Here is an 18,473-nt window from a genome sequence, read left to right as displayed (position 1 = left end):
GCCCTGGTTGGGACAGGGAGGCATTTCCCTAAGTAAAGGCCCTATTGATGAGATTGACTTAGAGGCTGCTCTGTCACCTAGAGCAGAAACTCAAACAGAACTCCGGACATTTATACTTGCCTGGTTTCATAGGAAACTGCAGGGAATTTATCTTTCACCTGGTCATGGAGTCACACCAATGACGTGGTGACTGAAGCAGGGCTTAGCCAGGCAAGAACTTGATTCTACCCCCTTCCGCCACTGTCCATAAACGCCACAAACTATTTCTTATGGTTGCTTTTGATCTAGTTGGATTTTATCTGCTTCGAGCAACTATAGGCTTATAAATTCAATTTGGTCTCTGACATCCTTTATTCTTCTTGGAAACTTGCACAGGAATCCTGACATGATATGGGCAACTGTATGCCCCAGAAAGGGTAGTAGAATGCCACCCCTAAATATGCTTCTTCTACACCTGCAACAGGCATGCTGGCATGGGCGGGATGCTTGCAGGTTTCAGGAAATCTAGAGTTCTCGAAAACCTGCAATCATCTCAAGATTACTTAGGGGTATTTTTTGGTAACTAGTAACAGAAATTCAACTCAGTCTAGCTAATAAATGATAGGTAGGTAGGTAGGTAGACAGATAATTTTTTTACAGTGGAAACTGGAGTATATTCTGTAATCCAGGATCCAGGGTGAGCCCAACAAAGGAAATGGAGCAATGTGTGGGCCCCAGTATGATTATTGCTTTCTACTTCTTTTTTCTTAATGTCTCATTGCATATCACTATATCAGATTTATTAAATATACATACTTAATAAAATTTTAAACACTAAAATGTTACAGGAAATATTTTATCAGACAGCTATATACCCTTCACTATAAATGAATTTATATTAACATTTTATGGTATTTTCTATAGCCCTTCTGCATCTCTATTTTGAATAGTCACTGTTTTTTTTTTGAGAACTGGCATAGGTTGTTTATTCAGAGCTTGCTAGATAGCCAGCCCCCATCATGTGTGTTTTGTCAGAGACTCAACAGCAGGAAGGAGAGTAGGAAGGCTTTATAGTGGAAAAACAAGGAAACTTAAGCTATGCCCTAATTGGAGGCTTTTGGCATCGGGAAGCTACATGTAGACAAGCTACCTATAAGAGAGGTGTTCTATGTGATTTGTTAAGGATATATAGTTGTCTTTCTCTGGATGATTCTATACTTGATCTTAACCAAAAGTCCAAGAAACAATCTCTCTGGATGATTTTAAGTCAGAAGTGGAGACTGGATATTTTTATATCATTCTATATACATATCTGTACTTTTCTACCTAGAATGTTATAGATACAAAACAACATTTGGGATGGGGCGCCTGGGTGGCTCAGTTGGTTAAGCATCCGGCTTAGGCTCAGGTCATGATCTCATGGTTCATGGGTTCGAGCCCCGCATCGGGCTCTGTGCTGACAGCTAGCTCAGAACCTGGAGCCTGTTTCAGATTCTGTATCTCCCTCTCTCTCTGGCCCGCCCCCCTGCTCATGCTCTCTCTCTCTCTGTTTCTCAAAAATAAGTAAAAAAACATTTAAAAAAATTTAAACAGCATTTGGGGAACTTAAATATTACATAAATTGTATCATTGGGATGCACATGGTTTTTAGTTTCTTTTTTCTCTCCACTTATCACTGCTTTTGAGTTCTGTTATGTTGACATGCACATCTATGGTTTACATATTTTAAATTATCAATAGTATCTGCTGCAGGAATAAGCTTTAGTGCATGCTCAGTTGTGTGCTGTTCCTATAGCACATTCCTGTGTTTTGTGTTTACAAAGAGGGCAGTTGTGGCAAACATCTTTGTTCATCTTTGTGAATGTATTCTCTAGGAAATATTTTAGAATTGAAACTACAGTCTCTTAGATTTTGCACCCCTCACTTTCAGCTTTACTAGGTGTTTCTAAATTGTTCTCTGAAGTGACTCATCAGTTTACCTTTCCACCGGTAGTGTACAAATTTCTCCATCTTCAGATCCCCATCCAAACTATTTTTTTGCCCATTGGAAGGAAATTAGGTAATCCTTGTATTTATTTTCTCCTCCATGATTTTTAATGAAGTTGAATATTTTCTTATGTTTAAGAAATAATTCATGGGCCAAAGAATATACCATATTGGAAACTGGAAAATGTTAGAGCCAGATCAAAATGAAACCTTGCATATTAAACTATGTAGGGGTCAAAGTATCATGGAAAGGTAACTTTTTGGCTTTTGCTCTGGGTAGAACAAAGAAATTCTCCCCTGAGAATTATATCTGCAGGTCTGTGTCTCACATGGATTCAAGTTCATAAATGTGTGCTAAGTATAGTATCCAGGAAGTCTGCTGATGCTAAACATGGGGGGTGGGGGTGGGGCAGTCTCCAGGAAACTTTGGGATCTTTATTTTCCTCCCCTCCTTGTTTTTTGTTATTGTTTTCTCCCAACTTTATTGAAACAAACATATAACATTGTGTAGGTGTACAACTGGGTTGATTGAACACACTTGTATATTTCAATATGTTAGCTATCACCTCCATCACCGCCATATTATTATCATTTCTTTTTTGTAGTGAGAAATCTTAAATAGCGCATTGTAAACCCCATTGCCCTTATCATGGCTAAGAGTCAAATTACCAATGTTCAGGTGTGCCCAGAGATAAAGCTTCTGCTTTCCTGTCTAGCTGTCAATTGTTCTAACTCCACTGTTGGTATGTCCCATAATGGGAGAGTGGGAAGTAAGTGTGAGGGAAATGGGCAAGTTCCCGGAAGAGGAGGAGCTTCTTGGCACACACAATAGATGACCACTGACTTTCCAAACTTCGGTTTATTCTTTAGGCAACTACACCCAGTCTTGGCTTTTAAGAAGAATGGAATGCAAGAGCCAGAAAAAAATTCCATATATGTAATCAGAAGAAATTCCTATCATTCTCTTTTTTTTGTGCCAGAAAGACTGATAACTTCAAAAGGCAGCATCAGCCTCTTCCCGTATGCATATGTCCTATCTGTAATGGTTAAAAGTATCTGATTCTATACAAAGGAACCTTAAGGCTTATAGAAAAATATAAAGGGAGACTGTTTTCCTGTGATGCCATGTTCCCTACCAGAAGTCCCCTAGGCCCTGAGTCTTTGGGCCTGTTTCTATAGCTCTAGGTTTGCTCTGTAGCTCCTGGAAATAGTTTGTTTACCTTCTCCCTGACCTCACAGACTGTTTCTGCTGAGGCCTTTTTTCCCTACCTCAGGCTCATTTTTAAATCAGAACAAAACTCTTGGAACACTGCTTATAGCCTGCTGTGTCCTTCAAGCTATTATACAACTACTTTGGCTTTTCCAAGCTTTTAAAGTTAGCTAAAAAGGGAGAAAACAAACGGTGTGAAAAAAGAAGGAGGAGGTGTAAAATTTTGAATAGTTCCCAAAAAGACAAAGAATAGGATTGATGCATGGGTTTCAACTTTAGAACCAGAGCAGATCAACTGGTAATGCCACACGCGGCAGTGGAAAGAACACAAATATTAATGAGCAGAGTGCAGTAGCACTCAACAACAACAATGATTGTTGGACATGACAAGGACAAGAGCAATAGCCTCATCTCTATTTTAGTTAGTATGGGTCAGGCATGGTACTAACTGTCCTAATACATCGTTTCATCCACTCTTCACAACAATCTTTGTGATATAGATACTCTTAACAAGATGAGAAAACAGAGGCTTACTTACTAAAGTTAAATAACTTGTTCAAAATTATACAGAAGTTTTGATAGATAAAAGGGTGGGATGGTAGCACAAATGTCATGCATTTGAATTGTTCTTTGGGTTTTAAATTCATTGTAGAATGAGCTATACTTCTTACAGGAGTTGGCAAATTACAACCAGTGGGCCAGAGATGGCTGTTTTTGCTAAATAAATAAATAAATAAATAAATAAATAAATAATAAATAAATAAATAAATAAATAAATAAAACCGAGCTGTGCCTGTTGATGTAGATATATTACCTGTAGTTGGTTTCACACTACAAGGGTGGGGACGAGGAGTTGGGATAGAGACCCTGTGGCCTCCAAACCTAAAATTGACTGCCTAGCCTTTACAGAAAGGTGGCCTAGCCCTGCTCTGTTGTCCACTCTTTTAGAGCATTTTGGAGACATCTTGCTTTGATATCCTACTTTTCATTCCTTTGTGTTGTATTCTAATATCCAACCTATTTTGGAGTTTGCATATTCTTTATAGATGATTCTCCAGTCACTTTTAGGTTCTCCATCTTGCTCTAGAAGGTTCAAATTTTGCATTTGCCCTTTTTCAATTGTACGATAAAGTCCCTAATATAGCCCTGTACTTTTCTTTTTAGGTTTTAAGTAGAAGTTTATTTTTTTCGGCAGCATTTCAACGTGGGGTTCTTGCATGTTCCAAAGCCTTTGCAGGAGGAAAGTTCTTAAAAATCTGAATGTCCATGTTATTTGCATTTTACTCCTATAATTTTATATCTTTTTCCTCATTTCTGTTCATAGTGGCCATGACAGAAATCAGTATTTATGTCATGAAATTCTGATTTTATCTCCATATGTCATCTGCCTTGCTTGGTTGTATATTTGTTATCTAAAGAGCATCTCTGCTTTACTGTTTCTGCATGCATAGATAACTCATCTCCCAATGAGGAAAAAGGGAGGAGAATGATTCTTTCAGAGAAGGTTGTCATGCTAATTCAAAAGGAGGTTGACACACACAGCCCCTTGGGGTCAGGAACCTTAGCTATCTTATTCTTAGCTCTGGCTCTAGCATTCAGCAGCCTGGTTCACGAAGTGTTGAATAAATGAACGAGTAATTGTAAAGGAACACCTCAAGTACGGAGATGACTGATTTGGTCATTTTGTCTATAGTTCTGCTATTTCCCTAACTTCTTGTTTAGCATCTCTCTACATTCTAGGACCAGTCAAACCTCTAAGCAGAAGAAATATATGGATCCCTGGTTCTAGAGTTCTCTAGCTTGGACCATCTCAGTTTTGCTCTTGGTCTCACTTTAAAATTTCTATACCTTTACCTTGTAATGAACCACCATCTTGAACCTTATCAAGGTTCTGACTTTCAGAATTATAAGATAATAAACTGTATTGTTTTAAGCTATCAAGTTTGTGGCAGTTTACAACAGTAGCAATGGGAAACTAATATGAATGGATAGACACCTGGTCTTACAAACACTGTTCTGAAGGTCAGAAGTCCAAAATAGGCCTCACAGGGCTAAAATCAAGGGTTCAGCAGAGTTGTGTTTCTTCTAAAGGCTCTAGGGAAAATCTGCTTCCTTGCTTTTTCTAGGTTCTAGAAGTTACCTGTATTCCTTCCTCCAAAGATAGCAGCCTAACATGTCAAATCAGTCTGTCTCTTCCTCTGACTTCTGCTTACTTCAACACATATCCTCTGACTCAAAGCCTCCAGCTTCCTCTTTTAAAGACCCTTGTGATTACACTGGGCCCACTAGGACAATCCAGGACAATCTCCTCATCTCAAGATCCTTAACTTAATCACATGTAAGAAGTCCCTTTTTGCCATTGAAAGTAACATATTCACAGGCCCTAGGGATTTGGAGATGGACATCTTTGGTAGGAGAATTATTCAGCCTACCAAACTCTTTCTCCTTATTTGAACTGGCCTTTGGCTCCCTACCTAGTAACCAGAAGCTAGCCAGGGAAAGGAATGTCACAAAAGGAGACCTGCTTGAACATCCCTGTAGCTTGCTCCAACATTCCCTGAGGCTTTAATGGATGTTCTGGACCCCGTCTACTGTCACTTATAAATCTCCCTGATGCCTATCTGTGTCTTTGCCTGGAGTTTTCCGTGTTGCTACTGCTGAGATCTACATCAAGTCCATGTTTAATGTATATTCCTAGTTCTCCCCACTCCTAACTCTGACAAACGGCTTGACAGAAGAGATGGTCAAGTAGCAATGATCCTGGGACAGAGCTTTGCAATAGTGTTAGGGTCAGTCCAAATAGCTAGGAACGGAGATAATAGAAAACTATAGGAATTCTATATGATGTAGTTTATGCTCAACTTCTTCCTGGTTTTCTCTTTGGTGATATCTGGGTAGCTTCATTGTTTCCAGCCTGGCTTTACTTCTGGATATTGGATTTCTGGCTTTTTCTCTACCCACAATATAGTTTCCAGGATCCCAATAAAGCACAGTCCCTGAATGTGTGCAATCATTACCAGCTGACTTTGGCCATAACTCCATTTATCTCCTTATCCTGCTGCTTCACTCCACTCAAACATGGGGTTGAAGAGGAGCTGGGAAAATTAATACAAGTATTCTTGGGACCTCAGGGGATTGTATTAGTTACAATTCTCTTGGCTGCAAGTGTTAAAGATGGAAAACAAAAGCAAACAAAAGAAAACCCTGAAAGTAAAATTTTTGCCATATTTCTTTTAAGGAAATTTATCAGAGAAATCTTTTACAGGAAGAGTAAAGAGTGAGATTGCTCATTTTAATCATTAGGAGATAAACAGAGTTTTTATAGTTGGAAAACAATGGCATAAATATGGAAACTTATCAAGTATTCTGCTGATTTTTTCACCAATTGATTGAAAGTTTGACCTATCATTATTTTCTTGCTATTCATTTTTTAAACTTCATGTCATTATTTAAAACTATTTCAAAGTTCTTAGAACTAATTAAAACATAGAGGGTTTTGTTGAGGAAACTGAAGCTAATGACCCGAAGGCACACACCAGATTTTCTGGAAGAGGGTTTATTAGGAGAAACTCACGGGAAATAAGTGAATATTCCCCCACTGCTGATTACATTCTAGGCAGTGCACTGGGATTTAGCCAGGCCAGATGTTAGACTTTGGGAGAAGGACCTGACTGGCCTGGCTGATTAGAGAAGTACTTACTGCCAGGGGGTGGGTACAGGTCTTGTGGTCATAACCTTGGCTATCTGCCTGGACTGCTTGCCTTTAACACTTGGCTGTAACAGATTTCTCTAGATCACTGCAGGAGGACAACTGCCTCTCTGGGATGTCTATGTTTAGGAAATCAGAGCATCAACTGGAACAAGTTGACCTTTATCTGTCAGTCCACTACCTTGACTTCAAAGAACATGTGGTACAGGCTGGAAGACATCAGGTCTGGCCAAAAGGTTTGCTAGGCCATGGTTAGCAAGAGTGGTATGGACAAAGCTGGCAACTGTAGCTACAACATGAGGTCAGGAAAATGCAAAACAAGGCAGAATTATATGGAACAAGATAAAAGTAACATTTTCAGCTCTGTTTTTTTGGGCCACCAAGTCAAGTGCTAGTCAAAAGAGAGAAGTGCATACAGGTTGGAATCTACCTCCAGTTTGATGGAGTGTGTGTTAAAATTCCCAAACTACTGAGAGCATCATAGTAGAATACATAAAAGGAAATGTGGGAGGGATATGTAGAATGAAGGACATTTCATTAGCTGATTGGCTAATATTTAGATATGCCAATAGTAAGTTTCATCATTCCTATAGCACTTCAGTTGGCCAGGAGGTGGATGGAGGATTGGGTGATGGGTGGAGGGGAGCTACCATTTTTCAGTCAAAATATCTTCTTTAACTACTACCTTTCTGGGAAGTAATCCTGTGCTTGCTACCTGGTTATCATAAGAAAGATATAAAATTTTGCAATCTGGCTGGGTCATCCTAATCTTCTGGATATTCTCTATCTTATATACTGAAAGGTTAGTCTGATTGTTTCATTCCCCCCAATAGTCATGAAGTACACCCCCAATATACTGTCATTTTTATTTTCTAATAAAACTGGGCTTAAAGTATCATCAATATAATTACATGTGGCTTTTCATTGTGAAACCTGTGACCATATACCCTACAAGAGTTCACTGAAGAAGCTCATAGGATAGTTCTAACAATTCTTTGGTTCCCCTTTGCTGTTACTTCATTCCCAGGAAAATCAGGTTGTCACATTTGACACATGCCTTAGCTTTCCCACACCCTATTCCACATAACTGGGCATGTAGTAGTTCTATACCATCTTCAGCTCACCATTCTGTATCAGGAAGTGAGTCAGAGAGGCCCTACTGGGTTAAAATCATTTAATATTTCTCCTCTAAGAGATTTGTTTGTATGAGTTACTTTCTACTATCCTGTGTGGTTGCTTTTATTTTCCCTTAGTGAAATCTGCCCCCTCCTGAGCAAATTCCTCCAAGCTTGTCAATAACCAGAGATATTTTCCCAAGTGACAGCCTCTTGCTTTACCTCCTCCCTGCAAGTCTCCTGTTCATGGTAGATCCTCAAAAATTCCATCAAGAGCTCTCATTTTTTTTCTTTCTGTCAGAGAAGTCCTTCCCATTCAGACATATTGTGTCTAAAGCCACTGATAACAACCATAAAGTATAAGTTATCATCAGGAAAATGTGTTGACTAATAGGTAGATGTACCAACCCAACCATGAATGTGATGTTCCATTTGGAACATTTCCATTTGAAAATCTTGGAAATAAGAGATAAGGCTCTTTAAAGCATTTACTCTTAACTTTTTTTAAATTTCAAATCCATTTGCAATGAAGATGTCAGAAATGACTGTGGTTCTTTAGAGAAATAGTATACAACTGAAAGGCAAATTAATTTGCTTTTCCCTTTTTTTCTGTTCTTAACTGAAATAGTTTTGAGTTTAGTTTCTTCCTTCCTTCTTTCTATTCTTCCTTCATTCCTTCCCTCCTCTCTCTCTTTTAAACTGAAACTGATGCAGTTTCTAGGAAGGTAAAATGAGTTTCTCAAGATCACCTACCTCATAAGGAATAGAACTGAAACTAGAATCCAACTATAGGAGTTGAATTTATCTTAGATGACATATTAGCATATGATATGATCTGTGTAGTACATTGTCTTCAGTCAGTTTTTTATGCCTCATTCTTCTGTCCATTATTGGTAACCAATTCTAGTTCAGACTCTCCTTAGCTTCTCTTCATAGAGTTGCAAGAGCTTCCAGTGGGGTCACATTACTTCTAATTGCTCTTCCCTTCAGTCCATCATGACCCTGCTGCCAAATTAACTTCCTTGGAGCACCATTTTGATTCCAGATTCTTTTGCTTAAAAATCAAAATGACTCGTTTTATACCAAAATCCTTAATCTTCATTCAAAATTTTTCACATTCTATATATAGAGAGGGTATGTCTGTGTATGCAGTAACAGTTGACTCATAGCGTGTTGTTGGAAAGTTACTGCATGCCCATGACAGCAAGTAGGTATTTGGAGGACAGGCAGGGAGACAATGCATTTGGCTTTAGGCGGTGATATCTTAATGTTTTTATTAGCTGCTGCTGGGGTTTGTTGTTGTTGTTCTTTTTCATCTTCTAAAATAAAATCGCTTACTTCCAACTTTGTTTCAAGAGGTTGCATTTTTTGCACTGAGGGGAATTTTCAAGACTAACCCATTCTGCCTATAGGACAGGCAGACTGATTATGAAGCATCTGGAAGTTCCACCATGTTTTATAAGTCACATGTACCTTTATGAGTATTCTATGACTAAAAGTTCTTCTCATTATAGAAAATTTTAAGTAATGTAGATAGTAGGTCCATGAAATTTTCAAAAAATGGCTTATTTGCAGTCTCAATGCCTATTAATAGTCTTAGCCATAATCATTATTAGAGTTTTGGTTTATAATATGTTTGGATATATTTCCAAATTTCCTCAAATACTTCAAGAGGTACAAGACCAAGAGATACAAAAAAGGTCATAATAATAGTTATGCTCAGTTTTTGTGGCATCTCTCTAACCTATACAGCTGCAGGGACAAAACCCTCAACCCAGCAGGATTTCTGTTTCTAGTGTTCTGGGGAGTTTCTAAAGCAGATTCATGTGCTCTGAGAATGACTATGAGTCAGTGCCCTCGCTGTTCTGGATTACTAGTGGGAGTCTTTGGGGCCATGCCCCCCAGTCATGCTCAACAGCTTCAGCAGTTGAAGTTTCCACATTCTGGAGGAATCTCAAAGCAGAGTTCCTTGGAGTACAATTTATTAAACAGGTGAGTCAACCTGCTTTATTTGGGGAAAAGGACATACTTGATAAATGACCTTTTCTTCTCCATGACAATGAGGCCAGCAAGTTGCTCCATTTGGAACAGAATCAATTAATATCCATAACTTGAAATTCAAAATCTTTTCTGGCTGGTTTTCAACTCCCTTGTCTAAATCTGATTTTTATTGATTTAATATGAAAACCATTGGTTTCATAACTTTTATTTACGAATGTTTAGTTGCTTAGATATGCACCTGTTTCCACAGGCTAGATGCTAATTGCTTTGATGAAACATTATGAATTCCTGTGTGAAGGAACTCATTGTGAAGGAAGTATGAGAAAATGACAACAAACAAAGGCAGCAAGGCAGTGCTGGTTGAATGATAAAATTAACAAAATTGTAAATGTGCAGGAACTGGATAGAGCTCTCTGTGCTTAATTGCCACAATCCTTTATGAATGAAACATATACATGTGGGTTGAATAAAGCACCAGATATGATTAGGATTTAAGATTGGTTGATGACTAGGATGCTGTTGTTTAGACCATTACCAGCTTCAAGAGAAATGCATGTAGTGCTGAAGGATTCTGTGACCTGCTGGGCCTTGATTTTGCTCTCAAGGAGAACAAGGACAGTGGGGAACACAGGTCAAATATCTATATGCTGTGAAAATTCGATGGGGGTTGATCCATGTCCAAAAGGATGTTTCAATAATCAAATAAATAAGTATAAATAATTGTAAAAATCTAATGGGATAATTTTGAATAGGAGTAAAATCTTAGCATATGCACCAATCTTAGCTATTTTTACAAGCATGTGTCAAAAGAGACCTACTTTACCAGAAGAACTTGAAGAGAAAGCCTGGGATTTAGATTGGCTCAAATATTTGTGGAGAGTAAAGTGCTGCACTAACTGACATAAAAATCTCAGTGTTATCAATGGAAATGTGTTCAGATCAAAGGAGATTACAGTCAATTTTGAACTATATAGGTCATACCTAGAATATTATGTTCTGATCTAGACACTGTACTTCATGTGGGATGATGAAAAGCTAAAGAGACACAAACTAGCTCAAAACCAAGAAATATTAGAAAAACAATAGATGTATGGATTTGAGTTTATAAAGAAAAAAGTTAGTGAAGACATTATAGCTGTCTTCAAGTATAAATATATAGTTATTGATATAAACGTACGTATGTTTATTCCATATCACTCCTAAGAGAACAGGGAAAAAATAATGAACATGTATTTAGTACATGTGCCCAGCCTGAGGTAGATTATTACATGTGTATGTGTATAATTTCACTGAAATTTTACAGCAACGTACAGTGCCTGGCTGGCTCAGTTGGTGGGGCACGTGACTCTTAATCTTAGGGTTGAGTTTGAGCCATACAGTGGGTGTGGAGATTACTTATAATTTTGAAAAAAAATTTTTCACCTAACTTTACAAGGTAAGGTATCTTATAATTTAGAATTATGAGACTCAGAGAACTTTAGAAACTTCTTTAAGGTAACATGCATAGTTATGGGGTATAAAGTTAGAATTGTAGAGTGGATTCCATGGTGGATACCTGATTATCTGGGGAAACAACTCCTCTTGTCCTCAGTCCATGAGGTTTGAGAGGCTCTGTGTTTCCTTCCTGAATCCAGGGGTGGGCAAGTCATCCTGTTCTGCTCAATCAGAGCATAGGATCTCTGGTTTTGAATGACTTAATCCATGCATGTGGTATCAATTCTAGGGCCTTTGATTATTAGGGAAGATTAATTCTTACTACTCAATGGGATTCTTAAAGGCTAAGATATAAAACATAAGCTGCTGGCAGCCATTTTGCCACCGTGAGGCAAAGATTGGTGCCTGACAATGGGGCCAACACAAAGGAAAGCAGAGCGTATAGTGCCATGTTAAGCGTTTGAAATGTATTTAAAATGTATTCTTTACTATGCCTGTGAGGATGATTTAATCATTATCTTAATTTTGCAAGGGAAAAAACAAGCTTATTGACAATACTAAGTTCACACGATTATTCCTAGCAGAGCCAGGATTCATACCCATCTTTGTCACATTTCTTAGATTTTATTATTACCATCTCTATTTTCATTTTGATTTTGCAGATCAAAATAAAACTATGTACATGATTATACTGCAGCTCTTAACTTCATCATATAGAGAAAATATATCTCATCACTCAACATAAAATTATAGGATTTCATATATAGGGGATAGATTAATATACTAACAAATTTAGGTGGGAATGCAAATTTAAATAACTATTTAGAGAAGGTTTAGATTAGAATCTAAGAGGTCATTTAAATTAACATTTTCCTTTTTGGGTAACAGTCCCTTTGTCTCTGCTGCTGAGAAAGTCAAATAAAATTACCTGTTTGCACTACCAATTGTAATGAGATGCATAATGGTTGCCTTTTTTATTATGATTTATTAGCAATTGCATGAACACCTAAGAACTAACAACAGGAGTTGAACCATTGCAGTTTGCTCTGAGTGGTGAAAAAGAGTGCTAATTATTCATAGATCAAAATGATTTCTGAGCTTCTTTTCTAAGTAATAGATCTTTGGATAAGAGAATTCACATTAGAAAGAAAAATTTGTGTAAATTCCAGGTGAACAGAGCTTAGGACCCTGTGCCCTTGTACAAAATCATGTCTCTTTAGACCAAGCCATAACTCCTGCTTAATGGTTATGAACCTTCAACTACTAGAAAAAGATTAAAATCCCTGAGGTCATTATATAATAAATGAGAAATATTACTGGCTCTTTTTTTCAACATGACACTAAAACCTAAATATCACTACTTTAGTAGCTTGTAATTTGTCACATTTTACCAAGTCTGAATTCTTTCTTTTTAAAAAAAGTTAATGTATTTTAATATTATGTGGTAGTGAGTTTCTGCATTGATAGCCTATTCATCTGCAAACTATTAACTTTCCTGGCTTACTCAGAAGACAAGTTGAAAGCGAATTCATTAAAAAAAATAATAACGATAGCATGTGAACCTTAAAGATACATGATACTTAAATATATGACTTTATTAATCATAGAAGTCTAGAAAAAGTTGACGTATATTAGGCACAGATAATTGATTTGGAATTGAAATATGCTATAGATAACCTAGTTCTCATAATCACTACATTTATATTTATTTCCTTCTTGTGTCTGCCAAATCCAGTGCATAAGAGAATATTGTCAATTGTCCAATTGTATTTGAAGTGCAATGACTTTGTCTAAATCCCTATTTCCAACACTCAGCAGCTTTTGGCCAGGCTACTATCACAGCCTTCAAACTAGTCTCCCGCCTTCTTCAGTGGACCTCCTGTAATTCATTCTTCTTACAGTAGCCAGAGTGAAATTTTAAAAAAGAAATCAAGTTGTATCAAATCCCTGCTTATAATTCTTTGGGGCGCCCTATGACACTTGTGATAAAATCCTAGGTCTCTCTACTGTGTCTCCAAGGTGCTGTGTGGTCTCGGCTCTGCCTGACTTTCCAACCACACAGCATGCTTCTCTTCTCCTTGCTCAGCGTGTTCCAGCTGTAATGACCTTCTTTCTGCTTCTCAAACAGGCCAAGTTTATTAATGCCCTGGGCATTTCCATCTGCTGCTTTTTCCTCCTGGGATGCTCTCGTCTTAGATCTTTTCATGTCTGCATCCTTGTCATTCAGCTTACGACTTCTACAACTGTCTCATGAGCAACAGCTCTCCTGACTGGCCAGCTTCAGTCCCAGCACCCTGGTTAGTTTTATAGTAATCATCATCTCTGTACTTTCTCATTTATTTGTTTATTGCTAAAATAGAAGTTCTAACATAACTAGAGTGTAAGTTTACTAGATTGTAAATTCCTGAACAACCCAGGAGAGGGTCGGACATGAGCCTCACAATGCATGTTTCATAGATGAAAGAGTTTAATTATATTTCAGTTAAGAGACCAATACTTACAAATACTACAAATAGAAGTATAATATAAATATTGTGTATTACTTCAATGATGTATAATAGTATAATTTTTTTTGTAAAAAGAGATTAGAAAATGTTATCCTTGGTTAGTTTAAGGTAGGATTTTTTTGTGTGTTAATTTTTAGGTTTATAATTTCAATATTTGTCATAGAAGTTATTAGAAAATATTCAAAACTGGAAATAAGGGTTTAAGTTATTTCTGGGTTAAGTAGGAAGGTTACATTCTTTAAAGTCAGTTTTGATGTTCAGAATATTTTAATAAAGTACAGGTATGCAAGTGAAACAAGGAGAAATTAGTCCATCAAAGCCATAGAATCTCAGGTAAAACAAAAAAGAGTATATCAGGCACCTCCACTCCTATCTGGAAAAGGGAGGAGGATAAGAGTCAGTTAAAACCAAAGCAAGCAAAGAGAAATAACAAAGATCAGAAAAGTCATTAATGAAATATAAAATAGGGGAAAATTCCAAAAGACAAAAGGGAATATCAATGACACCAAAAGCTGATTCTTTGAGAAAAGTTCAATCAAATTCATAAACCTCTACAAAGATCAGCAAAAAAGATAGGCGATAAAGATAAAGGATATGGATAGAGATCAAAGAATGAGAGAGAGAAGGGGAGGAAACAAGGAAAAAAGTGAGAGGAGAGGGAGAGAAGGAATAAGAGAGGGAGAAATAGGGGGTAGGAGACAAATTCCCAAAATTAGAAAGGACTGAGGTGACATCAGTACATATTATATAAATATTAAAAGGATATTAAGAGAATACTACGAACAACTGTTTGTCTATAAATTTAATTAGGCAACTTTGATAAAATATACAAACTACCAAAATCAATTCAAGAAAATATGAATAATATTGTCTTATATATTAATAAAATTAAATTTGTAGTTAAAATTCTTCCTGCAGAATCAAAAGACAAAAACAAAACAAAAAATTCTAGACTCAAAAGATTTCATTGGTAAACCAAATATTTAAATGGAAATAATATTAATTCTACCCAAAGTCCCCCAGAAAATTAAAGATGGAATACTTCTCAATTTATTCCATGAGTTCAGAATTTCTTTGATGTACAAACAAGAAATATATAGGAAAAGTTCAGAACAATTTTCCTCATGTATTTAGATGCAAAATGTCCTAGCAAAAATTTGACAAGTCAAATTTAACATTAAATAAATAACATGTCATGACCAAATGGGTTTTACCTAGGGTTATAATAAATTGTAAATAAATTAATGCAACTCAGCATACTGGAAATTAAAAAAGAAAATAAATGTGATTTTTTCACATTGTTTAATGATATAATCTATCAAAATCCAACATCTACTATGACTGAAAACCTGCAGGAAACTGGGAATAGGAAGGAACTTTCTCAACCTGATAAAGAACTCATAACGAACACCATACTTAATCGTGAAAACTGTATGCTCTCTCTCTCTCTAAAATTAGAGGGTAAAGAAGTCCTCTCTCACCAACATTTTACTAGGTTCTAGCTAGTTAAAAAAAAATCAGAAAAATGAAATAAAGGGAATTCAAATTGGAAAGGAAGAGGTAAAACTCTTTATTCCCAGATGACATGATCAACTAAGTAGAAAAGCCAGTGGAATCTACAAACAAAACAAAACACATGTACTTTAACTAATAATTGAGTTTAGCAATGTTGTAGGATAAAGGATCACTATACAAAAAATTTATTGTATTTTTAATATACAGGAAACAAAACTCAAAACAAAAAATATAATTTTACCATTAAACAATGTGTAATACCTATACACTGAAAGCTGCAAAACATTGCTGAAATAACCCAAAAACCAAAATAAAAGGAAAGATTACAACATCATCATGGGTAGGAAGACTCAATATTTTTAAAATGTCAAGTATCCCCTAGTTGATCTAATAAATGAATATAATGTGATTCAAAATGCTGGAAACTTTTTCTTTTTTAAAAATAGAAATGTCTAAAATTCATATGAAAATAAAAAGAACTGGGAGTAACTCAATTTGAAAAAGAACAAAGTTGGAATACTAAAATTATCTGATTTCAAGATATATTTAAAAACTACAGTAACCAAGACAGTGTGGTAGTAGTATAAAAATAGATTAATAAATGAAGCCCCTGAGTGGCTCAGTTGGTTAAGTGGCAGACTTCAGCTCAGGTCATGATTTCACAGTTCATGAGTTTGAGCCTTGCCTTGGGCTCTGTGCTGACAACTCAGAGCCTGGAGCCTGCTTCAGATTCTTTGTTTCCCTCTCTCTCTATGGAAATCAATTTGACAATAAAATATTAAAAGAAAATAGATTAATAAATAAAACAGAATAGAAAATCTATTAATTGATAGATTCACACAGATGAACAGATGAAATTTGAAATAGTTTACAAGGGCAATGATAGAAAAGGGAAACTTTTTCCAACAAATGATATTAGAACAATTGCATATCCATATGCAAATGGATGAACCTTGACCAATGCCTTACATCTTGTTACAAATATAAACTAAACATATATCATAAAGAAAAAAAATATATATGAACTTGGCAATTGATGCAGAATATGATTTGAGAGAATTTAAATGATAAAAACACTCAATAAAAACACTCAACTGGGAACATAAGAAAACTTTCTTAACATAATAAAGGCCATGAGAATGATATCAGCATCATGGCAGCAGAAGACAGCTTGCCTTTAATACTAAAAGTTGTGTATAAAAAACCAACAGCTAACATCATACCTAATGGTGAAAGACAGAAACTTTTTCCTAAGATTAGGAACAAGACGAGCATACCGACTTTTATCACTTCCTTTCAATATACAACTGAAAATTCTAGCCACAGCAATTAGGCAAGAAAAAGAAACAAAAGGTATCCAGATTGGAAAGAAGTAAAATTTTATCTTTTCACAGATGACATAATTTATATGTAGAAAATCCTAAAAATTCTACCAAAAAGACCTCTGTAGAATTAATAAATAAATTAAACAGTTTTTCAGGATATAAAGTCGAAACTCAAAAATTGACTATGTTTCTATGCAATAACAATGAATGATTTTTAAAAGAAAATTTTTTAAAAATCCTGTAATACAGATGTTCACAGCAACTTTATTTTTAATAATCAAAGACTAGACATAAATCAAATCTTTACTGCTGCATAAAATATAATCTCTCTAAAAATAGAAACTCAATCTAATGTTAAGGAATCTTGTTTATGATTTTGTGACTGTTTTGTAGATGGTCTTATTAATACATTTTGAGTGCATGGGGAGAAAATTTATTCAAGAATCAACTTCTTTGCCTTGGATAAAATTTGGGAAATAAATCTACATAAGAATCAATTTCCTACTTTGTTTTAGATGCCAAGACAAATATGATAGCCTCCAGGTTTTCATTCCCAATCGCATTGCTAGAGGTATGTTTCTTGTCTTTCCTCCTTAAAACAATGTAATAAATTTATTCACCATATTAACATCATAATAAACTATAAATCAGTTGTTCTGTATCATTTCATTTTAAACTAATCACAAATATTTATATAATGTAGGGTTAAATGCTTATCTTAAATATACTTTTATAGTTTTCTACCCTAAAACATATGTTTTTATAGAAGCAGCCATATATTTCAGAATACTAATACATCATAACTAGCATACATGAGAGAGGGGATCTCTTTTGCTCCCTGTGTTCTCATCACTGTGCCATGGTTATTTTTGCTTTTTTTTTTTTTTTCCGGATACACTGCATATTACAGCGTATATTAAATAGATTGTAAACTGTGAGATTTTGATTAAATCATGCATGTTCTATCAGTTTCTTCTGCTTTTTGTTGACTACAATATGGCCTTAGCAAAACAGACCATCTTCTCTCTCTTTTCTCTCCTTTGTTCTCCTCCTTTTCTAGATCAAATGAATGATGTAAAGACTTATACAGATTTATTTCATATTATATATTTTTAAAATGACTTTTATTTGACAAAAAGATAGATAACTAAGCCTTACCACCCAGTACGTAGGGTTTGAAGCTCATTAAAGTCTGGTGGCTTCTGAATTAACTTGTGGGTCCCTACAGTGATGGAAATTGCTTCTTTCCAGTATTATTGACTGACTGAGCAGGTGATAACTTGTTTGCATCTTTTGAACAAGTTCATTAGTTTCCCATAAAGGCTGTGTCAGGTAAACACTCCAATATTTAATTAGCAGATTTTCTTTGGTGAGCTTATAAACAATTATAGGATCTTTTCTCTTCCATTTGCATTTAGGGCTCAAATGTTCTTTAAGGCCAGTCTGACTCATCTCCAGTCAATACGTGTATGCCTGACAGCTGCCATTAATAACTATTAAAGCAACTGCCTTTTTTTTTTTTAATCTAAAAATAAGATTCCATCAATGTTCAAGATTATCTGCCTGGGCAGCAAAAGTTTTAAGCCTCTTCAATCCAAATATTGAAGTTGACACCACTTACCCAGAATCTTCTGTGGCATTTTCTAATAAATTGAAGCAACATATAAGTGTTGAAAACCTCTATACTAAGCA

Source organism: Suricata suricatta, chromosome 14 (assembly GCF_006229205.1).
Source record: "Suricata suricatta isolate VVHF042 chromosome 14, meerkat_22Aug2017_6uvM2_HiC, whole genome shotgun sequence".
NCBI classification, from domain to species: Eukaryota; Metazoa; Chordata; class Mammalia; order Carnivora; family Herpestidae; genus Suricata; species Suricata suricatta.
The sequence above is the reverse complement of the archived record's forward strand: the minus strand, read 5'-3'. Positions refer to the sequence as shown.